Source organism: Pleurodeles waltl, chromosome 9 (assembly GCF_031143425.1).
Source record: "Pleurodeles waltl isolate 20211129_DDA chromosome 9, aPleWal1.hap1.20221129, whole genome shotgun sequence".
NCBI lineage: Eukaryota > Metazoa > Chordata > Amphibia > Caudata > Salamandridae > Pleurodeles > Pleurodeles waltl.
This window is the reverse complement of record NC_090448.1, coordinates 193,639,841-193,664,202: the sequence shown is the minus strand read 5'-3', so window position 1 is coordinate 193,664,202 and position 24,362 is coordinate 193,639,841.

Genomic DNA, 24,362 nt, shown 5'->3' with positions numbered 1-24,362 from the left:
CTTTCCCTCCGTATCATGTTGAGACGAGACGGGGGCTTGTTGCACTATAATGTGGGCCTCAATATGAACATTCACTCCAGTATTAAAATTATTAGATGGTTTGACCTGTTGGGGTAGAAACCCCATAGACGTGGTTAGTTTTGGAGATGCTTGGCATTCCTGGGCTGTTGTAGAATTTAATGTAGCCACTAAAGTCTGGTTTGGAGGGTTTGGCTACACCATATCAAGCGGATGTTGCCTAGCAGTGCCTGGGCTTTGCAGAACTGGTTTCCATTCTGAAATCATAGAAGTCAGTACTTCTGGCCAGGTGGATAATTTGTCAATGATTGGGAGACAAGCACATGATGATAGGTCATTGCTATGTGCGTTGGTGCCAGTGCTAAGCACATTTTGTTCCAAAGCAGTGAGTTTAACCTCCATCTTAGTGATGGATGTAGCTAAGGCTTGTATGAGGTCCAATTGCATCTCAAGCTAGTCTAGCTGCCAAGTAAGAGCGTTTATTGTAGTAGTCAGAGTTGCATTGAATTGATGCCAGCAGCATGCTCGGACTGTCATAAACTTGAAGCACTGATGAGGCTTCTCTCTGCTGATAGATAGCCTGTCCGGTTGAAGTTGTAGACCTGTATTGTATGACTGAACTTCAAAGGGGTCAATACAATTTTCTTCACTAAAGCCCATCGCTCTGACATCGGCGGCAGTAAAGGTTACCTGCATAGAGGCTTGAGGCCCCATTGGGTCCACCGGAGGGCCAATTTGAGAAAGTGATTCTACTGAGGTCTGGCTTCTTGTTTTAGTCCCTACCTTTGATTTAGTAGGCCAATCCAGTGAGTTAGTGAAGGTAAAACTGACGGCTGTTGCGGCCCTTTGCTCCTGCATCTGTAGGGCTAGCAGGGAGGCAAAGAGGCTTCGAGAGCTAGTCAGTGATTTTTTTAGTGCCTTTTTGTAGCTGTTCCTCATGATTTAAATCGGCTGTCATGCTATCTATAAGGCGATTAGATGATATTTCCATGATTGTTTCTTCTTTCGGCTGTACCACACCATTGTATGTTTGCTCAGCAGAAGTTGCTGAAGGTTGATTGATAGTCTTCTTAACACTTGAAGTGACCACAGAGGGGAGCTGACCTAAGGGTGCTGTTGGTGCTTTCCTAAAGAAGTCCAGGTCTGTTCTTGGTGGTAACATACCTTTTTTTGTTGCTTATATTATTTTAGCACTGTACCCAATTTCGTTGGGCTTGCTGTCTAACAATAAGGTGGATCTCTGTTCAAGCTGGAGACTGCCACATGAACAGGCCCTTCGAGCCACCCTTTTTCCAGTTGGGCCAGTTGGGGCATCCTCAGGTGTTTGCTGGCTTCGAGGTTCAAACCACTTGGGGCTGTGAAAGGTCTGTATGTGTGCCCCCCTGGGCTGCTTTCATGATTGCTGGCCTGAAGGTCCGTCTGCTGGAGAAGTGCCTTTTCCACCTTGCCATTGGCTTAAGATGACGCTGTAAAGATAGTAGGCAGGATATTTTCCAAGCATCTGAATGCCTGCTTAGTAGATTTAATGAGGCTAATTGCTTTCTTGCTCTATTTTCCAATGCTTTGTGTGTTTTAGGTGCTGCTTGTATCAGCCCCAATACCAAATGTCCAATGCCAGTGGATGGAGATGATATTGAAGATGATGTTGTAGACATCCGTGAGGCAAAGATTAAACAACAGGCCTCTATCAGCAGGTCCTAGGAAGAAAAGCGGGACTCAAGTGGTGGTCATAAGGAGACTGGGCATGAATGGAACACAGGCTGGGATGGTCTGGAAGGTTCAGAGCAAGGCTAACCAGACCCCTGCAAGCCACACCCAGCCCCAGCTGGGCCGCTTCTGCAGGACTCTGGGGCACACCATTAGTAGGAACTGCCTACAGCCGCCACACTCTACCTTAGAATCACTGCGGAATCCTAGACCCAAGTCTTCATGAGTGAGCTACAGGCTGGGATGGCTGGAGACTCCGGAGAGCTCTGCTAGATGTTGACCACGATTTACAGGTCCCGGATTTTAAGCAAGTCACAGTTCACAAGTTCCCAATTACAGTGGAAAAAAGGGCCATGAAGGTCTGGAGGATAGAGGGGTTTACTTTAAGAGGTGTCTAATGCTGGGGCGTGGTTTGGCCGCCAACCTGAATGGCCACCTGAAAGAAGAGGTCTATGCGCCGGGCGGGGGCCTATGGAGTGGGTGCTACTTTTTCCCAGGAGCCTCTCCCGCTACACTGGGGACCCTTGAGGAAGCGCCGGCCTCGGGAAACAAGAAGTCCAGCGACACACAACGGCCGCACCAACCGCCGACAGAAAATGGTGGGGCGGGGCCTAGTGAGGCATGCTGAGCCGATATCTTGATTTCAACGAGGGACGGAGGGTGTCAGCAGCGAAACGAGAGGTCATGAGCGCCTCTCTTGGGTCGTGTGCGCCCGCTTACGACCGGCCTCCCCTACAAGGACCAGGGCACCCTAGGAGGGGGAGGTGAAGGGTGAAGGCCCTCCCCCTCCATGTCAAAGACCAACTGATTGCCTAACGCGCGGCAGAGTGCCACGGCTCGACGGAGGATCTCCACGGGAGCTTTGAAGTGCGCTGGACAGGCGCCAAAGACCGTACTCAGTAAGGTGCAGTATACTGGGGCTCACCTGTGGACAATAGGCCCTGGCAATCCAGTCTCAGGGGTCCATCGTGGTGCCTGAGAGAGCGAATCACAGAGAGGTGTGCAGTAGGGAGCAGCATTACCCCACCCGGAGCTCCTTCAGCAGGGACAGGTGCCAGACTCAGAAGATCCGGCAGGGGGGTCCCTGCCCCCGTGAAGTGGCTGGTTCCTTCAGGGGGCATTTTGAAGGGCAGGGCCCACCTGCCTGTTTGCTATGGAGCAGTGACAGAGGTCCCCATCAATCGTACCCACTGCGGCTCATCATTGCAGTCGCCATTCCTCCACCCTCTACTCTTCCACTCCTGTACCAGTCTGGCAAGTAGGGTTGGACCCAGAACTGGTAAGGTTGACCCCAAAGGTCCCGAAGGTGGGGTCCGTCACCACTCAGATTGGCAGAGGGGAAAGCGCAACCTTGTGTTTGGGACTATTCTTACAATAGTCTGATCCCTTTATCGAGAGTGCCACTCCTCCAGGCCCAATCTGCTTTATTAATCTCTTACGACGGGTACAGCACCAGACGCCATGCTGGCTACGTCACAGACATGGTTCAACAGTCATCTCTCCACAAGGTAGTTCCTCTCCAGGAACTCCTCCACCATGGGGCAATGCCAAACGGGAAGTCTTATGGCAAACACTCCCGCCAACTGTTGCTTTCCGAAGCCATTGCACAACCAAAAACCATGGAGGTGCAGACGGCCCCTCCATGTTCCGCGTCTTCGCCAGATGATCCCCCCGCAATTGGAGGCGGCAGACTGCATACTGCAAGAGATCGCCACGGTGGGGCGTCGCCTGGAGGCAATGGATTCAAAGATATCCGACCTGACTGTGGCCTCTGCCTCCATTCGGGCTGACATCGCCGGTTTTCGGGAGACAGTGAATGACTTGGATCAACACCTCACGATTGTGGAGGGCCAGGCAGCGGCACTGCCCGATCAAGAGGCAGAGTTACAGTCTCTACAAGCAAAGGTCATCAACTTGGAGGATAGGAGTCGCAGAGATAACATATGCCTTTTTGGCATTCCGGAACACAAGGAGGGCTCCGATATTAAAACTTTTCTCAAAAATCTTCTGCCCGAGCTTACTGGCCTGGAGTTCTCACCACCATTGGAGTTCCAAAGAGTCCACAGGATTGGCCCCTTACATAAAGCGTCCTCCGACAGGCCCCGTCCCGTCATCGCATGCTTTCTACAACATGAACAGGCTCGCCAGACCATCTCGGCAGCCAAATGTCAAGGCCCGTACTCCCTAGAGGGACATGAGATTAGGGTGGCAGCGGATTTCTCCAGACTAACAAATGAAAAGCAGAAGGCATTCCTGGCCCTTCGCCCACAACTCAGGAACCTAGATGTTAAATATGGTCTTTTCGAACCGGTTCGCATGTGGGTTACATACAATGGCAAATCCAGGAATTTCACTGAACCAGACGTCCTCAGCTCCTTCCTGAGCGGTCTTGCTCCACATCCTATGGACACTGGCACCGCGCAATCAGAACTAGACACCCTCACTCCTGAGGATCTCTCTGCTGTTTCACCCCGCTGTCTCAACCTCAGTGTCCAGTCTAGGAAAAGAGAGGCAGGATTTATGACCGCTCGCTTAAATCACAGGAGGGTCGCGACTATGCCCTCCAAGCGGTGATTGACCACATTCAGGACCAGGGCAGAGACAAGTCCCGTTCCCCCTTGAAGCCAGCTATCGAAGAGCACCCATAATGCTGGAACCCAGGGTGCTCTGAGGTCTTCTCGCTCTTTACTCAGCAATGGGCTCTTCCTCATCAGACAGCTAAGTGTCATGTTAGACTATCACTATCATTGTCTTTTTCCTGGGTTGGGAGGGATCAGGGAGGGGTCTGGGCCGGTGTTCTGTCCTTACTCTTGTGCTGTGTCTGTTGCGATTTACCCCTGCTTTTGGGTCTGATGCGAGGCCAGCCTCATTGCGAACACCCTGCCACCTTGGGGGTTAAATTATGGCTAAAATCACGGAGCAGCAGCAGATGCAAACGTTCTATTCAAGTAATATCACATATGTTTCATGATGCAGTTTGTTTAGAGTTATTTATTTATAATGTATTCTTTTTGTATGGTATTGACTACACTACACGTGCCATGCAGTCTGCCTCAGGTTGTGGGTTGGGACCTTGCCGCCAGACGTCACCAGCTCCTTCTTTTATGCCCTATCCCCTGTGCTTTTTTCCCCATTTATCCTGTAGTCTCACAGCTGAGAGGAGCCATCACAAGATGAGTCCCCAGAGGACCTTCGGCATCCCTCACACTCCAGATAGTGGGGTGGTTTGTATTCGCCCTCCCTATCCCACTCATCTCCACTCGCCAAATTGAAGAGATGCTCAGATGGCATGAGTCTTACATCTTACTCTCCCTAGGCACCCCCTGGGCTGCGTTGTTTGACTAACCCCCTTCTCATAGTTCTGGGGCCCTTGACCTGCCCTCCCCCCTTTGAAGCCCTTGACAGAAGCTGTCATGCCTTTCATGATCCCCGAGAACTATCCCATTGGCGATTCTGGCCCTGGTGTGAGGTAGCATGAACTCCACTCTTTCTATTTATTTAGGTGGGTGCTCCTTCACGATTACCTGTCTGGGTGGTCGGCTGGATTGTACTCTTCTCCTCTCCATTTTTTAGCAAAGCCCTCCTTCATATTCATATTCCGTTATATATCACCTTTCCATGTTCCAAACTCTTTGCACCCCCATGCATTGTCGCCTGAAGTTACCTGTCAGGGAGGCTCCTCTGCAGTACTATCAGACAGCATATAAATCCCTTAGCTCCACTCCTGTCCCCCCGACGCCCACCTGGCGTGCAGGTTTTACAGGTTCCAACCCACAGGTTAGCAGGGCATTTGGTGGCGAGATACTTCTTGTTCACTGTAGTTGACATCCCCTCTCCCTTCCCCTATATTAATTTATTCTTTTTCCATCCCCCTTTGTCTTTCACACCCCCCTCTCTCTTTTGCGCTTATCCATTTGTGCACTCCTTCTCTTTATCTTGGTGATTATTATTTCTTCCTATTTATTTCATTCCCTCCCTCTCCTGCATTTTTCTCTTGCCTTGCTTTTCTGTCTGTTTGACTCTTTTACATTCCGTGACTGAGGGTTTCCCCACGTTTTCCCCTTTACCTAGTTGTTCCTTCCCAGAACACACGTGCTCTGAGCTTCGCTACTCCTAACCCATTCTTTAATTCATTGTATTAATGAACACGAAGTATTCATTAGGTTCCTACTACACTTCATAAAGGGTAGAATAGGTTCCTACTACACTTCATAAAGGGGTCGACGACCCCGCTCACGGTTCTCTCTTGGAATGTACACGGTATGACACACTATATCAAGTGGCAGAAGATCCTATCTTATCTTCAGCCAAAAGTGCTGACATTGCCCTATTACAGGAAATACACCTCTCCCCATCTGAATCAGAAAAACTCCGTAGAGACTGGGTGAGCAAGGTGCTTTTCAGCGGAACGCCATCTGTGCACAGTGAGACGCAGGGTTCGGGAGAAAATGCGGGGTGGCGATACTTATTTGTTGATCCCTCCAGTTCAGGCTTCTTAAGACACGGTGCGACCCGAAAGGTGCGTTATGTCCTTGCCAAGCTCACCCTGGGCTCTTCTACAATTTGTGTTGGTTCTATATACGTTCCCACAGGCTCCAAACATTGTTTTTTCCTTTCTCTTAATCGACTTCTGACAGAGGTTGGCACCTCCCAATACCTGCTGGGCGGGGACTGGAACTTAGTGCAGGATGTCATCTTAGATCGATCAAGTGGCCTAGATGTGGGCAACAATGCGGACAGGGCCCTTTTCCGTGACGTTCTATTGAACCATCGTCTGTTGGACCATTGGCACCTTTGTCATCCATTCGACAGAGAATATACCTTTGTTTCCTTGGTACATGGGACTCAATCCCGGCTAGACTATTTTCTAAACAGCCATCAGTTATTACAGTCAATTTGAATGTCTGAAATTCTTCTGGCCGCACTGTCTGATCATTCTCCGGTTTTATTGGCTTTGGAGCTGGGGATGGCCTCACCCGGTCGTAAGCCTTGGCGTCTCCCAAACCCCAGATACCAAACCCCAAAGGGAAAGGAACAACTCAGGTCCCACATTGCCACATATCTCCACAACAATAAGGGCTCAGTATCCTCACCACAGCTATTGTGAGCAGCGACGAAGGCGACTATTAGAGGACAACTCATAAGAGATGCGCCCATCTCCAATGCCCAAAGGAGGGATCAACAGAGCAAACTGGAAGCTTGCATTGCCCAGACCACCCAGGAGTACACCCAATCACCCACTCCGTCCATCTGTCGCCGCCTGGAACTAGCTAAAATCGAGCTCAACTCCCTTTATACGTCACAGGCGGAATATGCCTTACAATGGCTGAAAGGTCTCCACTATGAGCACGGAGAGAAGGCGGGTCTTCTGTTGGCTGCTCAACTCTGTCAGAGGGAGGCGGCATTGGCCATACCAGCCTTACACAGTCTCAACTGCATGTTCATTACGCACCCACAGGCAATTGCGGAGGAGTTTAGTCATTTTTACCAAACCCTATACACTCCAGAAACAATTGAGGACACTGGGCGCTTGGACGCCTTCCTCGAGATGGCGAATATACCATGCCTTTCGGATGAGGGTAGAGCACTCCTGGAGGGTGACATAAGCAAGGAGGAGATACAGCAGGTGACAGCCAACCTTTCATATCACGAGGCCTCCGGGGAGTATGGGTTCACGTCAGAATTCTCTAAATGGATGGGAGCAGATACCGTAGATGCCTCATACAAGGCATTTCGGGGGGCTGACCAGACGGGCTCTTTGCACCCTCTCTCCAACAAAGCCTCCATCATATTTCTACTGAAGCCGGGTAAGGATCCTCTTCAATGCGGTAGCTATCGTCGCATATCTCTCCTAAATGGAGATATCAAGATCCTGGCAGGGATCTTGGCATCCCGCCTCAAGAAGGTCATCCCCTCCCTGGTTCATCATAACCAAGTTGATTTAGTACTGGGCTGCTCATCGAGAAATCACCTTTGCATATTACTCCACGCTATCTAGACTGCCCGGGATTCACAGGAGGAGACCCTTGCCTTTTCAATGGATGGCGAGAAGGCGTTTGATCGAATAGAGTGGTGGTACCTCTTCGAAATACTAAAACATTTTGGTCTAGGGACGAGTTTTATCAACAGAGTGTGTATGTTGTATGACTCCCGACAGTCCAGGTAAACTGTGGTGGGTTTCTATCGGACGTCTTCTCAGTCAACAGAGGGACACATCAGGGCTGCCCCTGTCCCCGTTATTATTTCTATTAGCCTTGGAGCCCTTAGCGGTGACAATTTGCAGTTCCAATCTTATATCTGGAATTTCGGTCCCAGGCGGCAGTTCCACCATCTACCTATATGCTGATGATATTGTACTCATTCTCACCGACCTATCCACCTCCCTTCCAGCCCTCAGAGCTGCCCTAATGGAATTTGAACATATTTCGGGCTATCGAATCAACTGAGATAAAAGTGAGGCGCTGCCATTATCCCCTATAACAGTTAGTGCTTCAGTTCAGGGATTTTCAGTTAAATGGAAACAGTTGCATCTTTGTTATCTGGGCATTAACATTAACAGAGGTTTGGATAAAATGGTGGCTGACAACCTGGATCTATTACTTTTCAGTATGAAACGGGATTTTGAGAAATTGACCCATTTGGGCCTTTCTATGTGGGCCGGAGTACAGGTGGTACAAATGGTGACCTTACCACAATTTCTATATGTCCTAGGTATGCTACCCTTGTGAATACCCTTGTCTCTCCTCCGAGAGATAGATCATCACATTCGGGCTTTCGTCTGGGGATCCACGCGTCCACGGTTACCTAGAGCCGCTTTGCTTTCCAGACGTGAGTTTGGGGGTTTGAGTCTCCCCTCAGTAGAACACTACGCCTTGGCATTACATCTCTCACAGATGGTCTTTTTACTCCCTGGAGTATGGGACCCAATGCTTTTGGTGGATGTAGAACTGACACTCTTGTGTTCCACATCAGGACTCCAGGTACTATATAATGCCGATCCGGTATCCCAACGAACCATCAATCCCATGATCGGAGCCATGCGAAATGCGTTGTGGTAAGCACACTGCTTATTGAAAGTGGACTCCCACATACAAGACAGGGCAACAATATGGGGCAATAAATGTTTCTCTCTCTGGTACCCTCTCCTCTCACCTCCCCTTTTGCTTTCACTCTTATTATCAACCCATAGTTATGTTTCTCTCTATTTGTTTTTCTAGCTTTGTATACACCTTCTTCTTCAGATACCCACTCCTCAATTGAGACCTTACCCAGGCTAATTCATGCCAGCACACAGAGACACCTACTCTTCTTATCCACATGGCTATCACATGGCTATCACCGGGGCGCTAATCCACCTCAGTTCCCCCCCTTTTATGGCCCCTTTCGGGTCTTCCCTTCCCTATTCCAAGGGAGGGATATCACCCCTCATTGAAAACCACTTGGGCCACCATTTCCCGCCTTCAGCCAGTGTGTCCTGTCTGGAGGTCCCACAGCACTGTCTTTTATCCATCATTCGTTATCCTCATGTGACATCCTGGTGCTCCCTATCCTTCTATTTTCCACTCAGTCGTGGGGTATTGGCGCGCTAGGACTCTTAATGATGGGGCGGCTAGAGAGGGCAGGATTGTTTTTTCCGTTAGGAATATGTATATCCGTGCCCTTTATTGGGGCCCAAGGTGGGACAGAGGCGGAGTATAATTGTATAATTGTGGCACTGTATTGTTATTACATTAATGTGTTACTGTAGTTCTGCATTATTCTATTGGGTTAAGGTACTACCATATTATCGTGCTATTGTACTATGGGTATTCTATGTATTCTATTTTAGTAGAAGTTGTATGCCTTTGAAATAGATATAAAGTATTAGGGACCTTCTGGATGTTATCCCAAAGCTGATTGTCCCTCTTTCCTAACCTGCTTGACAGTTTTTGTGTGGTTTTGTTGGACTATAGGATGTATGATGTACACAAATCTTGAAGGCTTATTATTTGCTCTCTGTATATTGTTATGGAATATGACAATAAAAATATACAACACAAAAAAAGAGGTGTCTAATGCCACGTGCACCATGCCAAAGAACTACACCTCCCCTCACCTCATCTCAATTTAAGCCTTCTCCTGCTTCTCTGCTCTCCCTCTTCTGTGAGCTCAGACCGATGTCACCTCTGGTTATTTCAGATCTTTTTCAGGGCTCCGTGTGCCGCCCTTGGCCCGAACTGGACTGGTGCAGGCCCAATGTTAAAATCGAGACTCTGCCTGTCTCTAGGAAATGGATAGAGGCTCAGGTGCCAAAAGGAACAATAGAGGCAACAAGGGGCACCACGGTCTTGTTTCATGGTGCATCAAAAAGAAGGCAGAGAGAAAGCCCTGAGAGCACACCATCGTTGAGGGGTCCCTATACATTCGCCAAATCTATGTCAATAACTTATGACTGAACCCCATCCAGTCAATGGTGCGGAGAAGATTCCCCCATTCCACCCTATCAAATGTGTTTTGGGCAACAAGAGATAGGAACACCTTCTCAACCAAGCCGTCCTTCACATCCCAAAAAATATGGGACAGGAGCCATAAATGATGGCCGAAGATCGGCCAATGGCAAAGTCCAATTGGTTGACCTTTGCCAGTATTTTGGTAGCCACATTAATGAGCATCATCAGCCTATAATTAATTGGCACATTCCAATGTGTCTCTTTGATGCTTGAGAATTAAAGTAATAGGGGCTCTATTAAAATTGGGGGGAATTGGCCAAAGGCCAGCACTTCATGAAAAACCTTACACAAAAGTGGGATCTTCAGTAAGCTTTTGAACTCAACAGGATGGCCAGCCTCTCCTGGAGCCTTCTCAGTTTTCATGCCATCAAAGGCTTTTGCTACTTTCTCTTCTGATATATCTGCATCTAAACCTCTGGCCTGTGCTTCAGAGAGTTTTGAAATGCCTAAAGCAGTCCATACAATTCAATGAACTCTTGGAAAATGTCACTGGTGTGTATTAACAGTTACACATATCTGGTTCTAATGGCAGGGATTGTTCTACTCCCCTCCATTTGTTTGAGTTGGATTACAAGTAAGTGGTTTGCTTTTTCCCCTCTCTTGTAATGTCTCTGATGTAAATAAAACAGAGCTGTCTGAGCCTGGGTTGTATAAATATCTTTCAGATCATATTTGGCCTTGGTCAACTACCTAAGGATATCTGGAAAGAGGTACGAGCATAAGTAACTAGTAAGGTGTTGGATCTTAATTCATAAAGCTCATCTTGTATGTTTGGTCATTGCAGAATCCCTCATCAATTATTCCCTGATATATGCCTTTCTTACACCCCATAGTATGGACGAAGACTAGACTGAGACCTCATTCTCATGCAAAACAAATTAACATGCCCAAGTTATCTTTTTGTCTGCTGGGTTGTTGAACTTGGACATGTTCAAACACGAGGGACCTAGGGCTGAGCATATCATGTTCAGGTCTATTTTGAGTTCCACCATATTGTGATCTGAAACTCTCCCCAGGTGTGATCAGGGCAAACAGCATGTCAGAAGGCTTTAGATGTTTAAATGAAATGATCAATCTTAGTATGTGTTCCATGTATACAAGAATTAAAATTGTAGTCGCTGTCTCAGGAATGCATAAATCTCTGGGGTCTACTAAGACAAAGACAGGAATTAAGGGGCTGTTTTATAGCTTGGTGTTATAGATATTCTGTTGCAAGGGCAATAGAGTATTTATACAACAAAGAGAACGGTCTGCCCACCAAATTTATATGCTGTTGGACCTTGAACTCTGTCTTTGTTATGATAAAAACACTCTGACGGTCCTGCAGACCTCTAATTCTGCTCACCCAATTTAGATGGGTGGAATTAGAGGTCAGTTTTCACTGCCTGTCAGCACCAGGGAAACCCTGACAGTAAGGGGCTTTGAAAACTGCTAAATGGTCCCTTCTCCATGGGTGAGAACTCCTATGGTGAGGGGAGCATTTTCTTTTTTATTTATAAAAAAATTGTCTTTGGGATTTTCTTTTACTGAATAAAAAAGAAAACAGTTTAGTGCAGGGTTCCGTCATGTTGATGGAGCACTGCACCAAACTGTAAACAACATTGACAGGAACAGCTGTGATGTTCATTCCTGTCATTGTTTTAGAAATAACCACCAGCTTGGCAGTCACTTCAGAATTTTGTGGGTTTAATTTACTCTTACACTTTGAAGGAGAAATGGGCTGCCTACATACATTTGGTCCTAATTCTTGCAAAAAAACAGTGGTCCCTGTTATGCCTTGAGTCAGGGGTGCATGACCTATAGCTAATTGGATCCAGGGTAACATTTCAAACTCCCCAATCACCACCTTGATCTTACAGAGAAAGTATTGGCCTCTCCTGACTGCTATCTATCTCTCCCAAGTGACGTAGAAGATAGAAAATTGTGTGCAGTGAGGCAAGTCAGGTGTCACGATAAATACCTGCAATCAACCTAAAGTAAACAACTGAACTAACTGCACGTTTGGGGCTGCTGATGACAGCCCCGCCAACAATGCCTCGGGTCCTAATGCACTCTGTCAACTCAACAATGTGACAAACAGCAGCGAACCATACGCAAAGTCTACATCTCACTATGTGGTGATCCTTGCCCAATGGCCCATATGGCACTATAAGCTTCCCCCTAAGCACAGATAGAGCATTGCTGCTACCCACTCACAAGTACATTTAAGTCTTGGTACAATTGGCAATTAGACCGCATGGCCGACATTGTGAAGTTAGATACTTTCATGCTAGGCCAATTATCCTCCTTCACTGTGTAACTCTGTCCATTTTAGATAGGTCTTGACTTACAACAGATCCCTCCAATACCTGATATCCCAGTAGAGAAGGAGAGCCAGAACCAGACCATACGTAATCAGCCAGCATTTAGTAGATAATAACCTTATGTCCGCTCTGAAGCAGGTCTTCATAAAAACAATGCAGAATGAGAATTCCCCTTTTTTTTTTAAATGTAATGTCCTCATAGTACCACCATTGAAAATCAACCAGGTTTCTAACAACCCATGTAGTCTGTGAGAGTGTGAATTTTGGAATATGATTTATTAATAATTTAGGGCCTCATTACAACATTGGCGGGAGGCTACCGCCGCCCGCCAAGCTGTAACCGCCGTGCGGCAGCCAATGCGGCCGCACTCCCGCGGTGCCCATTTGGACATCCCGGCTGGGCCGGCGGGTGGAAACCAAGTTTCCGCCCGCCGGCCCAGCGGGGATGTGGGCTGCAACATGGGAGCCGGCTCCAAATGGAGCCGGCGGTGTTGCGGCCGTGCGACGGGTGCAGTTGCACCCGTCGCGCTTTTCACTGTCTGCACAGCAGACAGTGAAAAGCAGCATGGGGCCCCCAGGGGCCCCACGACTCCCCGTACCGCCAGCCTTTTCCTGGCGGATTCAGACCGCCAGAAAAAGTCTGGCGGTCGGGGAGTCGTAATCCCCTGGGCAGCGCATTACATCCGCCGGGGCCATTGTGGCGGTAAAACGCCAACCCCGGTGGTGCGACCGCAGCGCTACCGCCGCGGTCATAATACGCCAGGAGGCACCGCCAGCCTGTTGGCAGTGCTCCCGTCGTTTTGGCCCTGCGGTTGTAATACCGCCAGGGTCATAATGACCACCTTAGTCTCTTAACTGTATAGTGAATTAACATACAAAACGGGTGACATTTGAACATGGTCACCATAATTCATTTCTACTCCTAACTGAGCAAAATTCTAACTAAACGTGAATATTTTCCATAGTTCAATGCTTACATAAAAGTGTGCTAGATGGTTTAATAGACTTGTACACAGCTATCCCTAGTGGGTTGCTGCGTTATGTCTTACAAGGCCATGCTTCAAAAGTTCTTGGACAAGCTGAATGTTTTATTGTCTGAAATTGTCGCTAATATGTGGTTTCTTCCTCGAGGATGGAAGTAAGAGACACTTTGTAAGGAGTTTCTTTCTGAGAAGAGAAGTTTAGACTGGATGGAACAATGAAGCTACAGACGAGATGGAAGAGGAAAAGTTACTGTTATGAATATGTCCTGGTTAATGTGATATAACTGTATTTTAGGTTATCAATTAGAATTACTATTGGTTGAATCGTAACCACCCCATGTACTGAGCAATCATAAGCTTTTTGAAGATTAATATAACAACCGGGGTAGGATTTTCTTTAGGGGGGATGAGATTTTTAGGCAGGAATCCCCTTTGATCCTGGTGTACCAAATGCCCCACCACTTTATTAAACGTGCTGCTTAAATGCTGTTAATGACTTTGTAGTCACAATTAATAAACAAAATTGGACGATAAGATTGGCCCTGTAGGAGATTCTTACCTGGCTTCAATATTAGTGCAATTACTGCTTCATTCCATGTCCCCGGAATTGGATCACCATTTATCAAGATGGAATTGAACAACTCAAACCAAACTGGAATGATCCTTTCTGCAATTGTGGAATAAAGTTCGCTAGGGATCCCATCTGGCGCGCTCTCTTTTTTAACTTCCTTATTAATGCCAAAACCTCACTGCCAGTATTTGCCTGGCACAGTAATTGTTGCTGACCACTAGACACTTTTGGCAGACTATTCTTTTGAAGCCACATTTTCACTGCATCCATATTTACTTCCATATTTTTGTGTGTAAGTCCTGAAAAAAGTTATTAAAAAGGGCTTCAATCTCACTGCTTCTTCGGTAACCATCCCGAATCGCCAACAATGATCTTCCTCATACCATACTGGCTTACTGGCTCTACTGGCTTCCCATTGCTGTATCACTTTTCTCTCCATCCCCACTCTAAACTTCGGCTGCAGATCCTCCAGATCTTCTAACTCTTTACCCTTCCTGCCTCACTTAATAGATTAATTTTTAACACTTCTTCCAATCTCACTATCTCCTCCTCCAATTGAGAAAATTGCAATTTCTCCTGCTTTACCAAGTGTAACAATATGTTTTTAAGAACCCCCCCTTAACCAGGCCTTATACACATCCTAAACCACATGCCTCGAGCAGATATCAAATTCCAGGAAAATAACTCATCTGTCAGTTGCTGTATCTTTGCCAATAACTCTGCCTGCTACAAAATCCTCATATTAAGTGTCCACCTCCTATCCTCCCATACATTCTTCAACTCAATTTTTAACAGCAAAGCTGCATGGTCTGATAAATGAATTGGGAGATATTCTATTCCCATTACTTTCTCCATTTCCTTCATGTCCAAAACAAATGATCTAACCTTGAAAAATGCCCATTCTTTTTACTTTCGAATGTATAGTCCCTACAATTCCCTTTTATACTCCGCAGAATGTCACACAGGTTAAATTTTTCCACCATATCCATCAAATATGCCCTCATCCTTGGGGTACTAATCTGTATCTGTACTGAGGATCTATCAAGAGTGTTGTCTAGTAAGACATTAAAATCTCCTCCTAAGAGGATAGGGGCTTTGACATGGAAGAGATTTGAAAAAAGCTGTGACGGGGGTTAAATCATCCACATTTGGGTCATAATGACTTACTAAGTAATATAAGAGTTGAAATACCTTTACTTCTGCAACTATCCAACACCCCCCTTCATCTGCTTTACAACAAAATAACTCCACCCCCACTTTACCTTAAATAACAGGGCTGTCCCTTTAGTACAGTGTGCTTGATCCGTGGCTACTATGTTCTCCACCCATCTCTGCTTCAGAAAAAGCTCCTTGCATTCATGTCTCAAAAGATGTGTTTTTGGAGCATAATTATTTGGGATTTACACTCTTTTAAGTATTGTAAAACGAATTTCTGCCTTTTCCTTACACGTAGACCATTTACATTCCAGCAAGGATTTGCCAAACACTGCGTCCTACCTGCCTCTCCTGTACCCAGCCTTCCCATAGTCTTTTTTTGCCCAAAGTCTGCATATCTATTTGGTGCTATTCCAGTGTGGTAATCACCTGACTAAAATTGATGACAAAGATTTTTTTGTTTTTTTCCCCCATGCGCCGCCCACAAGTGCCCTTCTCGTAGGAACCCTCCCAAATGTATTACTAGGCATTTCCTAATGCCCGTACAATCCCTGCCCCTTGGGAGTGACAATACCGACTGCTTCTCACTTTAATTCCAGACAGGCTGCCCCCCCCCTTCTTCAACTGTACAATAAAAATATCCACATCCTCTGGATCAGAAAAATTGTGCATCTTGTTCTGCCACAGAAACTTCAGTATGGCAGGAAACCCTAGTTGTGTCATAGCTCCCTGCTTCTTTGTCTCCTCTAATTGATTTCCCAGCTACCACTGCCTATCAGCTGTCTCTTTAGAGATGTCAGATCGAATCCTGAAGGTGGCCCCCAATTCTTGCAATGATCCCGCTCTCAGGGCTAGCCCTAATATTTTTTCATTCAAACAGTATGACAGAAAATTCACCAAAATCGTTCACATGTTTTTTCTGCCCAGGGTGCATTTTCAAAGGATCACTGTGCACTCTCCGGACTTCTGCCTCAAGATTAACCACAAAACCATCCTGTGGAAAGGTACTATTCAGTGAATTAATTACAAAAGATTTAAGCCCTCATTAAGAGTTTGGCAGGCGACCTCAGCCGCCTGCAAAACGCAGCCTGCCACCTGTCCACCAGTGTGTGCAGAACACTGCCAGCCCTATTACAGGTACACCGCAGGGCGGTGTTTCTGCCCGTCGGTTCTGCGGTGTGCAGGGCCTTCACATTGCAGCCGGCTCGTAATTGAGCCGGCGGCAATGTGGCAGTGTGGAGGTGCAGAAGCATCCATTGCGCATTCCACTGCCTGCAATTCCGGCAGTGGAATGTGTGATGGGGCTGTGCATGAGGGCCCATGCACTGTCCATGCCAAGTGTTTGGGCAGTGCCTGACACCTCCATTCCGCAGCCTTTCCATGGCGGTGTAACCGCCATGGAAAGGCTGGCGGTATGGGGACTCGTAATTCCCAGGGCAGCGCTGCTTGCAGCACTGCCCTGGGGGATTACAACTGCAGGGGCCTGGCTGTGTCAGAGGTCCAACTGTGGTGGCTCCGCCACAGTTATAATAAGGCGGTCCCACCACCAGCCCGTTGGTGGTGGGACTGCTACTGCGAGTCTGGCAGTCAGTAGACCACCAGACTGACAATGAAGGCCTTAATCCCTTCTTTCACCCCCAAGATTCTGACATTATTCTTTCTAGTGTTATTCTCCATTCTTTCAAGTCTTACAAACAGAACCTTCTCACTCTGCTTCAGACGCACCACCTCCTGAGTATTTTGGTGCACCACTGTTTGGTAGTCCAGGAGCCCACCCTCTAGATCATGCGTACATTGGGTTAGACTGTCTATCTTTCCTTCTAAGCTAGACCAGGTTACCTGTATCTCTTTTTGATTTGCCTCAGAGACTGAAAAATGTTCTTTGATCTCCTGAGTTAATCAAGTGAACATCTACTGAACTGCGTCCCATCCTTTAGGCCCGACATGCCTGTGCCTGAACCCTCAATAGCCCGAGTCTCGCTCTGACTGCTGCTCTCCTCTGCTTGAAATCTTCCCTTCCACTGGGTCTGTCTCTTCCGCAACCGAGCATGAAAATGTATTATAAGTGGATGATGCTACGTGGGTTGCAAGACTACCCAAATCTTCAGATTCCATGTTTCTAGTTTCCATGATCCTAGTTTCGTTACTGCTCTGACTCATTGTTCCTCCACTAAGAGCCTTCGCTACTTCCATCTGCCTCATCCTTACCCAGGTTGGAGCTAATTCTTTGCTCACCCACTCCAGAGACCTCACTAGGGTCAGACCATATTTTAAAATAGGATTTTAACAAGGGTGTAATTCTGTGGGGTTTCTTGACCACTGTGACCTTTTTCTCATTTGGAGGAGCAGCTGCCACTGTTTTTGCAGAGGATTTCCTAGACTGAGAGGCTTTGACTGAGAACTAGCCTGGACTTCTATCTGTCTTGCTGGCGCCTTTACTTAAGCCTGGTCCAGTTCCACGTCATCCTTTCCTGCTAGCCACAGGGAATCACGTGACCTTAAAGTGTAACTGTTAACACCGTCCAGCTGAAGCCCAGCCTTATCAGTGCCCCCCTCCCCTGCTGCTTGTGGGCCTAGCGCTTGCACTCAGACTAAGCTCACCTTCAGACTGCTGTCCATCTACATCCATTAACGCATAGTACTGCCTGCTGTTTCTATGTGCGGCAAACTTTGTCTTTGTCTTCTTTCTTCTGATTAACTTCTCCCTCCCCCAGGCAATGCAACTGGTGCTGTCTCTGCATACGCTCACATTGTCACAACTTTGCTGCGGCAGGAACAAGCACAAAGCTCCTGGAGTGTCCCTGACATTGTAAACTAGCACTACGCCCCCGGAGCCACCATTCACCCAGCCAACCTCAAAAAGGGAGAAAAGAAGCTTGGAGGAGTGGGGTCCTTTTCCTCCTCTTCCTGATAGTAAGGTGAGCATTATTGTTGTTCTTGCCTGTGGTATCGCACTCCCCTGGCAGCCGCTCCCAACCGGCCGCTAGCTAGCTGCCATGTTCCCCTTGGGGTTCATCCCCCTCCTCTGTGTGTCCACTGTGTAGGTTTTATAGGCAATCTTGATTTGTCTATTTTTAGAGTGTCAAGGTTGCACTCTGGGGTTCTGGCTTCATTTCCATTTCCATGTTACTTTATTTAAATGGAGGTGCTCCTTTGAGTCATCTCTGTCCATGACTTTCCTACAATCACTAGGGTACTTGTGATATTTCCATGCTTCATCTTTCCTTTCAAATCCTTCTAGTAGATGTTCTACATCCTCAGGTTCAACACATTCTGTTGTTTGGCCATCCTTTGTAATAAGCATCTTTGTCAGGTCCAGTAGGCCATATTTTATGTCACGTTTCTTAAGTCAAGGCCAGTGTGCCAAAAAGCGCTTCCATGTCTAGTTGGTGTCAAATGAAAAGTCTGGTGGGAAGAGCACTTGACCGTTGTCACAAACATATAGGCCATGTTCGTTTGAAGTGGCAAGAATGAGGCAGGCATCTTGATCATTTAAACAGCAAGCAATGAGCTGCCATGTTGGAATCTGGGAGGATTGTAATCAGGATCTGACCCTGTGTACTTTCTGAAATTCCAGTGGGGAGTCAAAGTTAGTTCCCAGAAGAGTCTGAATCAGGGTACCAAGCAATGCAGCAGTTTAATATTTCCCAGAACTCCCGAAATGCAGAAGTATCATGGTCTACTGTCCTCCAGATCAGTCCCTTTCGAGCATAGTTCCTAAACCTCAGGGCCTCATTCAGGCTGGTTATCCCATTCAGTTTCCAAATCTGTGACCCTCTGTTTCAAAGTGACCTGTTTGTAATAGAATGTAGTAATTCCCCATGAAGGGATCTTACTTACAATGACATTGATGTTACTGCATCATTGATTGTGGCTCTAAAGATTTTGGCCCTCATTACGACCAGATCGGACCGCTGGGCGGCCGCCAATGCAGCCGCACCCCGCCACGGCCATTTGGAGATCCCCGCTGGGGAACCCTAGTTTCCGCCCGCCGGCCTAGCGGGGATCTCGGCCGCAACACAGGAGCCGGCTCCAAATGGAGCCGGCGGTGTTGTGGCTGTGCAACGGGTGCAGTTGCACCCATCGCGCTTTTCACTGTCTGCTATGCAGACAGTAAAAAGCTGCACGGGGCCCTGTCAGGGGGCCCCGCGACTCCACGTACCGCCAGCCTTTTCCTGGCGGTTCAAACTGCCAGGAAAAGGCTGGTGGTAGGGGGACTCGTAATCCCCTGGGCAGCGCTGCTAGCAGCGCTGCCCTGGCGGATTACTACCGCCGAGGCCATTGTGGCGGGAAACCGCCAGCCCCGGCGCTGCGACCGCGGCGCTTCCGCCCCGGTCGTAATGACCTGAGAAGCACCACCAGCCTGTTGGCGGTGCTTCTGTCATTAAAGCCCTGGCGGTCTTGTACCGCCAGGGTTGTAATGACACCCATTTTATGTTCACTTTGCATCTCCTCTTCCTGATGGCCCAATCTAAAATGGACACCAGTGCTGATCTATTAGCTTAGCATCAGGGATCACTGGTGGAATGCCCTCCTGGCATATGTAAAAGCCCTAGAAATGTCCCAAGTTTTGATAGCAGAGCAGTATATGTACCATACCATTGGCAGAGTCCAGTTCAATAGTGAAGGATGCAGGGGTAGGACAACAGCACAGAAACCTCCATTGAGGAAAGTGAAGAAAACAATCAAAATAGCAAACACAGTGGATTGTTCCAGTCTCCTCTCTGTGTCAACTGGAGCTCTAAAACACTGCAACTGGGGGCTGTATTTATCCTAGAGGTGAGGGTTTCTGAAGAATCGGGCTCTCCTTCGACTTACTGCAACATTTGCCTGTCTTTGCAGCAGGAGGATCGTAGGTTCACTTCAATGGTGGAATGACCCAGCCCAGCCTTGTCTTGTTGGCCGGCTCAGGGCGGATCCTGGCTGCAGGGTCTGTTTGCTTCCCAGAGTGCGTGAGAGTTGGTGCAATCATAGAGAGTGGGGGGAGGGTCAAGGTGGGAGAGGCCAACCTGATCAAGAATACTGTACAAGTCCATCCTCCCAGGTATTGGGGCTGACAGCAACTTAAGCTTCTCCCTATTCCCATGATTCTTAGCTTCTGGGGTCAGAGACCTTGGGGAAAGTCTGAGCAAAGCCTCAAAGATGGGCACACCGAAATCCCTGGGGATCACTCAACATCTCTGGGTTCACCACTGCTCCTTGGCATAATACACCTTCGCGCTTGTCAGCATCGCTGGAGTGTTAGTCTGATGCAGCCATACTCTTCGGTGTCGATTCACACCTCAATGTTTTTTTTACACATCTCCTATCTTCCAGTGTAATCATTAAGGACTACTCCTAACCATAAGACCTCCTGATCTGTCTGCCTCTAGTTGTACCCTTTCCCAAGACCTTTCTTGTGAGGAGGATACTTTTGTCCTGCTTGTTTCATAAGGGTGTAATATGGTGCTACAACTTCTGGTCTTTCCTTTTCCTCTTGGAGGCGTGACTTCTCTGATTGAACTACTGCTGGTCATAACTGCCTGATGCCAAAATATTTGAACCTGATCTTTTTTTAATAGTAGTTACCTCCATTGCAAGATTGGAAAATAAGTAAGTAAATATGCTTATTTCAGTAAATTAAAACCATAGCTTTATACAGCACAGTGTAATAGCTTAAAAATATGCATAAAAATAAAGATCATAAAAATGATGGGCTGCATTGTACATGCACCCTTATAAACTAAAACTTTAACATAAAATCTGAGGTGAAGTGGAGACAAGGGTGGTGTACTGATTTTATTTTAATTTAATTGTGCTGTTGAACATTCCACCCCAAAACCCTTGGTTTTCCCCTGGAACAGTACAGAAGAATTGGTGCAAAACTGTTCATATAAAGTGCACAGAACAAATAGTCATGAGAGGCTGGTGTTGCTGGCCATAAGGCTTGCATCATATGCATGTCACTTAAAAATCATTGTAAAGGTTCCTCTTAACATCTTATGTTATCCCTTCCATACTTTCCTTCTAAAGTGCAAAAACGTTTGTGCAAAAAATCACTATGGAGTGCAGAAAGAGAGATTAGTGATCTGGAATAGGTGGGTTGACGAGCATGAGTTCATATTAGTCTTTTCCTTGTTTGAGAAATAGTTTCTGATCACTTTTTATAGTGACTCTTTCTTGGTGCCTATTTGAAGTGCAGGTGTGTTTGTGCAAAATTTGATGTAAAATGCAAGGACAAAGTTTAAGAGCATCAAACTGGGAAATTTTTTGTGCCCCCCCCCCCTCCCCAGCTGTTGTAGGATCTTTGGCTCTCAATAGTCTGTTTTTATAATACATTTTATAAAGGTTGCGATCACTTGGGGGCTTTCACTCTGTAAACAAAAGAGTAACAAATGATGGCATGTTCTGATGCCATTCTGATTAAAAAATGTTTGCAGCAAAGATTTGCATTCAATTAAAAGCTTAGGACAGGTTGATACAATATGAGTCAAACTTTCCTTATATTGGTGACAAAGTCTGCACTTGGAGGGAAGGGTTTTTGAGAACAATTTTGGCAGGCAGTCTGTAGTTTGACATGCGCGAAAGGGCAGGTGGAGCAACTTGATTTTATAGAAGAATCTTAGTAAAACTGTTAAGTATGACTGCGAGCAGGGCTGCTTAAAGAAACTAATAATAATCCAAGCTTGGCTTCTTTTGCAAAAGTGTTCCTTGTCCCTGTTAAGTGAAATTCTATGTATTTGTTTATTTAGGGCTTTGTTAAAGACATTATGCAGTAATGTTGGTTCACATAGTTCATTAGTCTCTAAGGGCCAGATGTAGCAAAGTTTTGCGAGTCACAAATGGCCCGAATCGCAATTTGCAACTCGGCAAAATCAGAAATGGGATGCAAAAACCCCATTTCCGAATCGCAAATTGCGACGCGAGCCATTACCGACTCGCAAAATTTGCGACCCCATTGTGCGACCCGCAAATAGGAAGTCGCAATTTGCGAATTACAAACCATATGAAAAAGCCATTCGCAAATTGCGACTAGCCGCAAAAAGCCCTTTTTGCACACCCAATTTACCACTAACTCAGAGCAGGTGGTAACCAGAACCAAAGTATAAAAGGAGACCCAGAAGGCACCTGGGTTACTCAAGATGGCGGAGATATATGTGATAGCAAGGAGGAGGAGAGTCCACGCCACACATCAGAGGAGTAGGAGGAGCCAGAGACAGGAGAGGATATACAGAACCAGGCAGACACTATTCCAACAAACAGAGGAGGAGATATATGATAAATACAGACTCAGCAGTGAAGCAATATTAGAATTAATAGATCTACTCAATCCGCAGCTGCAACGCCAGACTGTGCGCGGCAGCGCCATCCCCACACATGTGCAAGTGCTATGCTCACTGCACCTCTTGGCCTCGGGTAGCTATCAGGGGGTCATTGCTGTGGCAGGTGGGGTATCCCAAAGTGCACTCTCACGATTCTTCAGATGTTTCTTAGATGCAATACTCACACACATGTCCAGATACATATACCTACCTAGGAATGAGGCAGAAATCCACAGCACCAAGTTGGAATTCTACAGGATTGCCAACTTCCCTCATGTAATAGGGTGTGTAGATGGGACACATATACAAATATGCCCTCCTGCAAATCTGGAATATCTGTTCCGCAACCGGAAGTGTACACACTCACTGAACATCCAGGTGGTATGTGGCGCCCATTATGTTATCACTGACATGGTAGCCAAATTTCCAGGGAGTACACATGACTCGTACATTTTCAGGCACAGTGGGATACACCAACGCCTAGAACGTTGGGAATTTGGAGACGGATATCTCTTAGGTATTGCTGAATACACCCTGAAGCCATACACACGGGTCACTGTAGAAACCATCCATGCCCTACTAACATTGTCCATTTATGCCAAACAGGTGACAGTGCATATGCGCTACGACAATGGATACTTACCCTGTACTTAACACCCAGCAATGAGAAAGAGAGGCGATACAACAGTGCACATAGGAGGACCCGAAATGTCATAGAGAGGACCTTTGGATTGTTAAAGGCAAGATTCTGATGCCTCCACAGAAGTGGAGGTACACTCCAGTATGCCCCAATTACAGCATTCAAGATAGTTGGCGCATGCGCTATACTGCACAACATTGCCACCAGACGTGGGCTACATCTCACCCCTGAAGACCCAGATTCGGAGGATGACGAGCAAGAGCTACCACATCGCCATCATGGGGATAGAAGCAGTGCAAATCAAGGCAGACAGAGACGGGACCACATTGCAAACCAATAATTTGGAAGGTACGTGCTAACTGTCACCACACACAGTAATGTCACACATGAAGAGGCCAGTTGTGAAGTGGAACAAACAAGAACTTTTATTAAGTGAACCTAATTAGTGATGAACTGAACTTTTGGGAAGGGGCTGTAAATGTCCACCTGCAATGAGGACACATTCACCTCATGTGCCTCAAGTGTCCGCAAGTGCATAGGCTCAACTCCTCCGCCTGGGACGCCCAGCATGGCTAGTGCCCGGTGTGTCAGCAGATCCCTGACGTGCACTGCCACTCCTCAAGACTCTTGTGTCCGTGGCAGATGCTGATGGTGGAGCCCTCCTCACTATCTTGAGGTGTGTCTGCCGTGCCCCTAGCCACCTGTCTTGCCTCCATCATGTCCACAGCGTGGCTAATCCGACCCAGTCCCCGAGCCACATCCCCTGCAAAGTGGCCCAAATCAACCTGCAAACTGACTGTACGGCGTGCCAGCCCTGTGGTGTTGACTGCCAGGGGGACGATAGATGCAGCCATGCAGTCCAACTGGTGTATGAGTTGCCTCTCACGGCGCCTTGCACTCTCTCTCTCTGACACTAGTTCAGTTACGAGTTGACGGATAGAGAGTGCAAGGTCACCAACATTATTGTTCAGGCGTTGGAACTCTGTGTGCACCTGTGACAGCCCTGTGGTGAAATTCCGCTCCATGCGTTGCATGGCCCCTGATATAACTCTCATCTGCCTTGTTTGCAGGCGCTGACTACTTATGAGGGCCGCCTTCGCGGCGGACATGGAAGATTCACCTACATCCTCCTGGGACACTGCAGGGACATGGACTCGGCGTCTGCGACGCGGTGGAGCATCAGGGTCCTGCTGTA